We start from the raw sequence: 10615 nt of genomic DNA, 5'->3' as shown, positions 1-10615 counted from the left end.
GCTATGAACATAGCTGAGCAAGTACCCTTGTGGTATGATTCAGCATTCCTTGGGTATATGTCCAAGAGTGGTATAGTAGGGTCTTGAGGGAGGTTGATTCCCAATTTTCTAAGAAAGTGCCATATTGATTTCCAAAGTGGCTGTACAAGTTTGCATTCCCACCAACACCTTGCTCCACATCTTTTTACCTCATATTATTTAGTTCTGTCTGCTAACATAACTAAATTAATTATGACACTGTCATATCCTACTGTATTATTTTAATCTTTCTATCAACATTTTGCCATTATTTGGTGTGTTAAGTATATAGAGAAAAGAAATATATAATTTATATTTTTAGGCATCTTGGGTGGAGATGGAGAAAAACGATACTATACAATCAGTTATGTGTTTTGAATAGGAACACAGAATCTGATTGTAAATAACTAAAGCAAAAATAAAATTATTGACAAAAACATCATATAGTTAATAAAGTAATAAGACATTCAAAAAACTAAGTTCAGAAAACAATAAAGAATCAAAGTTAGCTAAGTAACAAGAAATGTAACCCCTCAATTTTTCAGGAACAGTTAATAATAGTATCACTGCCTCTGGCCACATGACTATCCAATCAACAAATAATGACTACATGTCTATTTTTCTTTGATTTACTCCCTCATAATTAAAACCCTAGTGTTCTGGACATGTAGGTCAGTGATGGATTGCTAAACACTTGAAATCCATTTATCCATCCACAGTACCACAAAAATTCAAAATACCAGAATGGTTCATTTAACTAGTCATGTATAGCATGAATGCATGAGAGAGTGCCATGATCTGTGATACAGCCTTAACATGACTAAAACAGTGTAGAATGATTTGGATATTAGGTATCCTCTTAAAATAAGCAGTAGAATAAAAATACATAGGATGTTTATAATTCTTTAATTCCAAACTGGAAGAAACACCTTTACTTCTGAGTACAAATCTTTATGCTTGGAAGAGTAATGTGGTCATGCTTTAAAATTGAAATTTAAAAATTGAAATTTGAGGCATTCATATGTCTGAACTGAGACATAATTGTTAACAGCAAACCAAGGAAAAATAATGAAAACAGAGCTCCACATCACTCCTGATTAAGATTCACTACCAATAAATATAGATAAGAGCAGGTGTTTTAAGGAACTGTGAATTTTTTTTCTATTTCCATCACATTGAGATATTAAGAACTGTAAAAAAGATATGGTCAGTTTATGGATGTTAGGCCCCATAAATGCAAATATTTTTCATGTAATTAAGTACAAAATTATTCTGAAGTGATGAAAGGCAAGTTAATGAAGAAGGTAAAATTTTAACCCAGTCTTCTTTAAAGGATGTTGAAGATGTGAATGTATTTGAATGTGAAGATGGGCACACATACTGAAAGGCACAGCATGAGGACAATACCTTGAATACAAAAATAGGAAATATCAAGAACAGTTTGGTTCAACTTTCAGGGTTAGTAATGGGAAGGAGCATGCTATAACCTTTACAGATAGAGAGCCAGTTTAAGAGGACAATTGTGTTCTGCAGTCTACAGAAGATCCATATTAAAAGATTTTGAGTGTGGATTCAGAAGATTAATACTATGCCTTGGAGAGATTAATCTTGCTGTATGATCAGTTTCAAACAACCCATATACATAAATTCTATGCAATGTCATAGGAGGTGTTTAATTTATACAATGGAAATCAATTTCCTCTTGTTCTTGTCTTAGTAAAAGTAAATTGCTGCTTAAAGCAAACCAGTCAATATCCCTCTACTTATAGAACATTCCTACTCAATTGCCACTAAAAAGTATTGAAAAGTTATCAGAAGTGTTGTAAGGAATTGGGGCTATTGATATAAGTAAACCACAAGCGGGCTGGAGAGATGGCTCAGAGGTTAAGAACACTGGCTGTTCTTCCAGAGGTCCTGAGTTCAATTCCCAGCACCCACATGGTGGCTCACAACCATCTGTAATGAGATCTGGTGCCCTCTTCTGTGTACATAATAAATAAATAAATCTTTAAAAAAAATAAGTAAACCATAAGCACACAATATAAGGGTGAACACTTGAATTAACTGTCAATACCTAACCTCTTTCAGGCTTTGGTTCTGTTTATGATATAATAGCAGTATGCAGTGTTGATTAGGGTGAGTTAATTACAGTTATTCCATGGTAAAGCAAATAAACAGAAGACCACCTCAGGCATTTTTTGAGCATTCACTGGAGCTAAATTATCTTAGGTAATTTCTGTGTGTGTTAGTAATAAACTTTTTTTTCTTATCTTTGAATTAGTAAACAAAAATCTTTCTCCTCCTACTTTACCCCAACCCCCACCCCTGTTTGGAAGCAATACAAAACATGTATATTTGGCACTGCTGTCTCCTTAGGAACAGGAATAAGTAGTTTTCTTCATTCCAAAATGTCTGTACTATCAACTACTATAGGAAGCAGAATGGATTTCAATAAAAACTATGAATGTCAAAGTAATTAGCTGCCCAGTTCACAAAGGGAACAGCTTCAGTATGGTTAGTGATAGTACCTCATTAGTGGCCATTAAATACAAACTACAAATGTGTCTTCTTTGTCCCCATCTTTACCACTTCTTTGGTTCAATATTACTCTTGTCTCTGTAAGCTGTTACCATCAGACCTGCCATGACATATATTAGTCAATTATGGATGGTATTAAATTTTAGAATAGTTTTGCTTCATGAGCTAAACTATTTAAGGAACTTAAAAATTTATTACTGTGTGAATTTCTTGAATATCACAGTAAAACACAGACTTGAATTTTAAATTTCACAGCCCTATGCCCATAATACCAAACAACTCATTGCCAGAATTATTTCTATTTAACTTGAAAAAAGATTACCAGTATTTCAGCAATAGTCTTAGAATTAGATGGTTGCATTAAACTTATCTTATAAAACACTTAATGTTTAGTTGGCTAACTAAGCAGACATCATAACCCAGTGTTGATATTCTAAAATGGTTGCCCAATGACATGGAATGTAAAATGCAAACTCATTTTATCTATTCCTCTAAGAAAGTCCTATTACAGTAGTCATGCAACCTTTTCACCTTAATAAAGGAAGCCAACCAAACTTGCAAGGGCCTATTTTTCTTTAATCCCATTAGCTGTCCTTAGTTGGTCCTTCTTCTATAACTCCACTTCAAAATAGGGCAGCTTTGTAAGTAATTCAATCCTGGGGATATTTCTTCTCTTTTGTTACAGATACCCCCAGGTAGTTAAAGATAGATTTAATATCTATATGCCCATGAGTCTAAAAATTATTTTCAAGGCAAAGTTCTTCTCTTTTCTCCAGAAGTGCAACTGTTCCACTGTTCACTTTATATCTTTTTTTTCTTTTGATTCCAAGAGCACTTCAAACTCAGTTTTTCTGTGTAGTCTTAAAAGGAGATCTCGTGCCTTAGTGAATAGCTTCACATTCACTCCAGTTGGTAGGTTGTAGTTCTGGTCATCACTACAAATTTCCTAATTCCTCTATATCTGTAGCTAACAATATCTGTTTCCCAAAGTTCACTCAGATCTTCTTCCAAGTATGATTCTATTCTCTCTGAGTTTCTCCCTTTCTACAGCAATCACAGCATCCCTCTAAGCTATGCTACGTTAGTCTACTTTACCTTGTTTGCACTGTAGACTTGCAACATCTAGCAAACTGCTCTGAGAGTACAAAATTGCTCAGCTCAACAGTTCCTGTGCCTCTTGAGAGCAGCTACAACAGGTGATCAGGACAATATGTTAATTTCTATAGTCAAAGAAGTGATACCAATCTGTAAGCAGAGTAATATGAAAGATACATCTTTGTCTGTGGAGTGTTCTAAAATTGTGGATGATGAGAAAATATCCACAGAGAGTGTAATAGGTTGCAGGAGCTGAGAACATTGTCCTCATTTTTAGGGGAGAAGTTAGCTCATTCATGATCAGGATGATCTTGAACTTGCTACTAAGGATGAAACTTAGTCATCATAATGACTCAATGCAATAAGATGGCACCTGATGTATAATTTGTTTTCTACAGAGGTCTACATTGACTCCTGGCTTGATTTTGTCATAAATGCTAAATTCAGGTGTCTATGAGAAGCACAAAACAGGCAACAGAGAGATGTTTATGAAGACAGACAATAAGAGATTGAAGGTGCTATTCTTGAAAAAGAAAGACACAAATAAGAGCACACTGAACACTGAGGAAATTTTCACCTGATTTTATCCTTTTGCATAAATCCCAAAATCAGTTTCACCAATATATAGTTCTAATTAGACCTTATTCCAGGGAAACTATAGTGTGCTTCATCTTGTACCAACTTCATCTCCATTCTGCCCTTATCTCCATCCCATCTCTTTACTGAGTTGTTTTTTCCACCACGTTCTAGGGAAGCACTCTGCCACTGAGCTATGCTCTCAATCCCACCTTTTACTATTAATGTAATTTACCAGACTTTAAGGATTTACACTTGTTGACTCTGCCTGTACCCATCTTCTCCCAGATGTTCCCACTACCTTCTTCCACACTTTTTTAGGTCACAACTCACATAATATTTCATCACAGGTCTTCCTTGACTTCCTCCACTTCCGATTACCAACCATATTATTACCTACTTAAAATGTTAGCCCCACAAGAATAAATTCTTCATCTTTTTATTTGTTTTTCTATGATACTCATATGATTTTTAAAACAATACTAGTCATTAGGAAAATGTTCAACAAATATTATTTGTGTGAAAACCGAACACATATTTTGATGCAAACCAGCTATGAAATACTCCAATGAGAATTCTGGAATTATATACTTACTTGAAAGAAATGATCTTTATGAAACCCAACACTATGTGTGATGGTTATATGCCAATAAAAATAAATAAATGAAAAATGACAATTCTTCCTATTAATTTCTAACACATGCTAACAACAGCCCTGCTTGCTTAAGCAGCATAAATCTGTAGGACAGAATCCAAGAACTATGACAATTTCTGCCAACACCCAGTTAGATTCCCCTTTACCCCATCCATCTGTTAACTGTTTCTAATCATGTACTTGGCTGGCAGCTTTGTTTTCAGTCCCATCTAAACTTTTTTTCTTGCCCAAAGGAAAACGCATAATCTCAGTGTGTAGTACATATTTAGCCTTTTCTTGTTCAAGACTGGTGCTATTTCCTTGCCTTGGCATTCTGAGACTACAGTCTCATCTCCTTAGTGGTTACCATACAGTCAAGCCACCTACCACGTTCACCATATTGCTGATCCCAAACAAGTTCGGCTAGTTAACTGACTGAGTTAAGCACCTCTTTCATAACTGGAGTATACAGACATGCTGACTAAGTTTTGTGTGGGCAGTACAACTGTAGAAACTACTTTTTAAGCTGCTTGAGTAGCTGTGCCTATGACAATAAGAGAATAAGAGTGTTTGCATGTTCACAAAATTGTAGGGAAGCAAAGCTAAGAAATGAGTTTTTCAGTACTTAAAATATTAATATATTTTAGTTCTTTAAACAAGAAACTAAATAAAACTAATTATTCTACAGTAATTATGTAGGCTTTTTTCTGTGAAGATTTTGTATGAAACTTTCAAAAATCTAATTATATCAGTTTTGCAAGGAGAATAATAGTAAATGCAAGTATCTAGCAACAGTTAAATGGCTAGGGGAGGTCCATAACACTTAGAATAAAATAATTATATTCAGAACCCCATGCTGTTAACTTTTTAGCATGAACTTTTAAAACACATTACACTAACTTAGGAGACTAACATTAAAGTTATCTTCTAATTTAGTTTTTTTTGTTGTTATAGGTGAAGTATTTTCATAACCAACCTCAGATGGACCATGACACATTTGTAAGAGAACTAGAATAAGGACCAAGTTTACTTGGTGTTCTACAAGGAGAATATTGATATTTACACCTTAGCTGCATGCTTTGGGTCTTAGACTCTCTTTCTGTACTGAGAAGATTGGATACTAATGCTGCTTATCAGCTCATGACCCTAAGGGGGGATTTTCAAAACATGATGGCATTTGGCATTTAGCAGGAAGACAACAACCACAATACTACTAAAATGGACTTGCCAGTTCTATAAATAAAGAGTTGTCTTCTATAAATGCTAGTCATAGCTCTTTGGCTTAACACTAGGCTGGTTGATTTTTACGATCTCTTCAAGCTCTGATATTTGTTGAGCCTGTCTTCTCACTTCCCTTGGAATCACTATATTAATGTATAAATCACTAACAGTTGGAACCCATAAAAGCATCTTTTTCAAATGATTTCATTTGGATATGATGTGAAATTTCAACTTTTCTTGCAGCCAACAAATTGTTTTGGTTCTAAGTGTACACTGAATGTGACAAAAACAGCATTGAGAATTGGAATGGAAGTGGACTTACACAGTTCCAAGACTTGTGTGTTTTCTAAAATATAACAAAATATTAATCTAATAAAAACATTCACTCTAAAGAAGCATAATATAACCTCTAAGTACTAAGTACTAAATAAATACTAAAATAAGAGCAAAAAATATGTCCCCAAACCAGTGCCAAAAATAAAATTTGTAAAAAAAATATCAACCCAGGGAGAATTAGTAGAATAAATAAGAGGCTATTACTAAATAATATTAAAATTATTGACCTAAAGCATTATATATTTACAATAATAGTAATTTTGAATGGTTAAAAACCAAAACACACTATCTACTAGAGATACAATTTATATATAAAAATACAGATAGTGGGAAAAATCCCTAGTGGGTAATGCAAAGAGTACAAATACATAAGCATAATTCAATTAATAATTAAATATAAATAGACTTCAATAAAAAATCAACTGAAATAAATGCTAAGAAATCTCATAACAAAAAGGGTGATAAATTAATCAGAATGATATAACAGCAGTCATGTTTATGCACTAGTTTTATTGAGAGTGTTTTTTCTTTGTTTTGTTTTTTGTTGTTCTTTTTTGAGAGAGATGGAGAGGGAGAGAGAAAGAGAAGAAAGCTGGGTGGGTAGGGAAGTAAGGGGGATCTGGGAAAGTTTAGGAGGGAGAAAAACTTTATCAAAATATGTTTTAGATGATTTTTTTCATTTATTGTTTTACTTTGAGATTATATCATTACATCTTTTCTCTCTTCCCTTTCCTTCCTTCATACATTTCCATACACTCCTCTTGGTTTCCTTTCAAATTCATGGCCTCTTTTTTATTGTTGTTACATGTATGTGTATGTATGTATGTATATGTATGTATGTATGTATATGTATGTATGTATGTATGCATGTATATTCCTCGATATAATCTGTTCGGTCTGAATGTTACTCGCATGTATTTTCAGGGCTAACCATTTGGTACTGGATAACCAATTGTTGCACTCTTCCCTGAAGAAGACTATTTCTCCCACTCTCAACATTCTTTAGTTGCCTGTAGTTCTTTGTTTAGGGTTCAGACTTCATGGGATCTCGATCATCCACTTTGACATGTCTATTGTTGTTGTTTTTATACATCTCATATTTGGGAAAATCATTTTGGTGAGACTTTATGGGTAAAGTTTCTGGCATTACTAGGAGACAAAATCCCACTGCAAATTCCATGGTCCTCTGTTTCTTAAAATATTTCTGCTTCCTCTTCCATAATGTTCCATGAGCATTAAGTGTAGGTATGTTTTGTAAATGTAACTGATTGGGACTAGGCTCCATAACTGCATTTTGATTAGCTGTGGTTTTCTGGAATGGTCACCTTCTGTTGCAAAGAGAAGCTTCCTTGATGAGGGGTGAGGACTAGACTTATTTGTGGGTACACAGACAAACATTTGGAGTGTAGTTAAGGATGATGGTATTTTAATAAAGTGGTGGCTTGTGGGTTCTCCTTCCAAATCCATGATTTCACTAGCCCTGAATAGTTAGATGGCTTTCTAGTACCACACATGGTACTTTTCCATCTCATTGAATGGATCTAGAGTCCAATTAGAGAGCTCTTAGTTAATGCCAACACATGTATGCCACTACTGCACCTTTAAGTTTATCATGCTATTCTGTTGTGGTTTGGTTTGGAGGCATCATATCAGGGTAGGATTGTTGGTTGCTTCCCTCCTTAGGAAGCTTGCATAATACTTTGTTACAATGATAGTTATTCCTCCAGGAGGCATTCAGGTCAGTTCCATCTTTGGTACCTCAGCCCTGTGTCTGAAGTGTATGATGTGTGCAGTAATATGGACTTACATACCATTTACTTTACACACACACACACACACACACACACACACACACACGAAGGAGAAATGGAGAGAGACAGCGAGAACAAAAAAGACACACTGTTTTATTTTAAGGATTACTGTAAATCTAAGGCTATACACATTGTGGTAATTGTCAGAAGATTTACAAAGGACAGTTCAGAACATGCTCTCCATACTTAAATATTTTTCAAGCATCCTGTTGTTGAAAGGAATGTGTTTTTTTACTAATAGCAACAGAAGAATTGACTATCCATCTTGAAGAATGATAAAGCTCAGCCACTGATGTCATAACTGAAGATTAGCAATGTGTCATTGGCATGAATAAAAAAGGCACATTTGTTCAATTAAAAAGAACTTGGTAACATAAAAGAACAAACTCAGGATTTGCAAAACAATATGGAAAATAGAAAACTTATACCAAATGAAAGAAACTTGATGCAAGAGAGTACATACTGTATGATTACACTGACATGAAGTTCTGTAACAAGCAAAACTAATCTGCTGCGGAAAAGAATCGGTGCATTGCCTCTGGTGAAGATGTGGGCGGGGTGTGACTGAGAATGAGGCATTAGGGAGCTTCCTGAAGTCATGGTAATGTTCTATATTTTGATAGAGCTTTGAGTTACATGGCATAGTCATTCGCCAGCATTTGCTGAATGTTACACCTAATTTTTTTTATGCCTTGTTACTTAAGTTTCACCTTGAAGTGTTTTCTGTAAAATAAAATGGATGTCTACCATTTGTTTTGAAATTCATTAAAGAAAGTGAGATAAATTAGGGAATGGTAGAATAGATATATGACAAAGCAGGAATTTTAACAGTTCATTCTAACATTGAATTGGCATGTGCTTTGGTGCCTGCTGTACCACTATCCTAACTTGAGTGTTTCTAATATTTCATTGTGTGTTTGTCTGTCCTATGCTGGTATACTATGATTATTATTATTTTAGATGCCTGTTTGTATTCTAAAGGGAGAGAGAGAACGAAAGAATGTGTGTGGATTTGGGTGGATAGGGAAATAGGGAGAATCTGGGAGGATTTGTAGGAAGGAAAACCATAATCATAATATATGTATATATAATATTGTGTAGATAGAGTTTTCCTGCCTTGCCTATAGTCAGGACAAATCTTTGTCACCCGACAGTCCCACAGCTGCTGAGACCCAACCAAGTAAACACAGAGACTTATATTGCTTCAAACTGTATGGCCGTGGCAGGCTTCTTGTTAACTGTTCTTATAGCTTAAATTAATCCATTTGTACAAATCTATACCCTGCCACGTGGCTTGTGGCTTACCGGCATTTTTTCATGCTGCTTGTCAGGGTGGCGGCTGGCAGCTGGCAGTGAGTCCTGCCTTCTTGTTCTTTTATTTCTCCTCTCTGTTAGTCCCGCCTATACTTCCTGTCTAGCCATGGCCAATCAGGTTTTATTTATTGACCAATTAGAGCAACACATTTGCCATACAGACCATCCCCCAGCACAGGCAAGTGCAGACCATCTCAGACACCTGCACTCAGGCCCGTGGTCCTAATCATCCTCTATGTGGACCTGCTAGGTAAAGCCACAAGGAACCCAAGAACAGGCTCCCACAGGACATACAGAACATCCCACAGCAATATTGTATTAAAAACATCTATTTCCAATAAAAGTGAACAAAATTCAAACAGCCAAAAGGAATACATTTATTTGTTTATATGCACACACGTGTAAGTTTCTTTTTTTTCCCTTTTTAAAAATTTATTTTACAATACTATTCAGTTCTACATAATAGCCACAGATTCCCTTGTTCTCTCCCTTCCTGACCCCTTCCCCTTCCCCCCAGACCACCCCCCATTCCCACGTCCTCCAGATCAAGGTCTCCCCCGAGGACTGGGATCGACCTGATAGACTCAGTCCAGGCAGGTCTAGTCCCCTCCTCCCAGATTGAGCCAAGCATCACTGCATAAGTCCCAGGTTTCAAACAGCTAACTCATGCAATGAGCCCAGGACCTGATACCGCTACCTAGATGCCTCCCAAACAGATCAAGTCAATCAACTGTCTCACCTATTCAGAGGGCCTGATCCAGTTGGGGGCCCCTCAGCCTTTGGATCATAGTTCATGTGTTGCCATTCATTTGGTTATTTGTCCCTGTGCTTTATCCAACCTTGGTTTCAACAATTCTCGCTCATATAAACCCTCCTCTTTCTCACTAATTAGACTCCCAGCGTTCCACTTGGGGCCTAGCCATGGATGTCTGCATCCAGATTCCTCAGTACTTGGATGGGGTTTCTGGCACAACTATTAGGGTGTTTGGCCATCCCATCACCAGAGTAGGTCAGTCCCAGCTGTCTCTAGACCATTGCCAGCAGTCTTTTGTGGGGGTATCTTTGTGGATTT

The sequence above is a fragment of the Peromyscus maniculatus genome, chromosome X, assembly GCF_049852395.1.
Source record: "Peromyscus maniculatus bairdii isolate BWxNUB_F1_BW_parent chromosome X, HU_Pman_BW_mat_3.1, whole genome shotgun sequence".
NCBI classification, from domain to species: domain Eukaryota; kingdom Metazoa; phylum Chordata; class Mammalia; order Rodentia; family Cricetidae; genus Peromyscus; species Peromyscus maniculatus.
The sequence above is the reverse complement of the archived record's forward strand: the minus strand, read 5'-3'. Positions refer to the sequence as shown.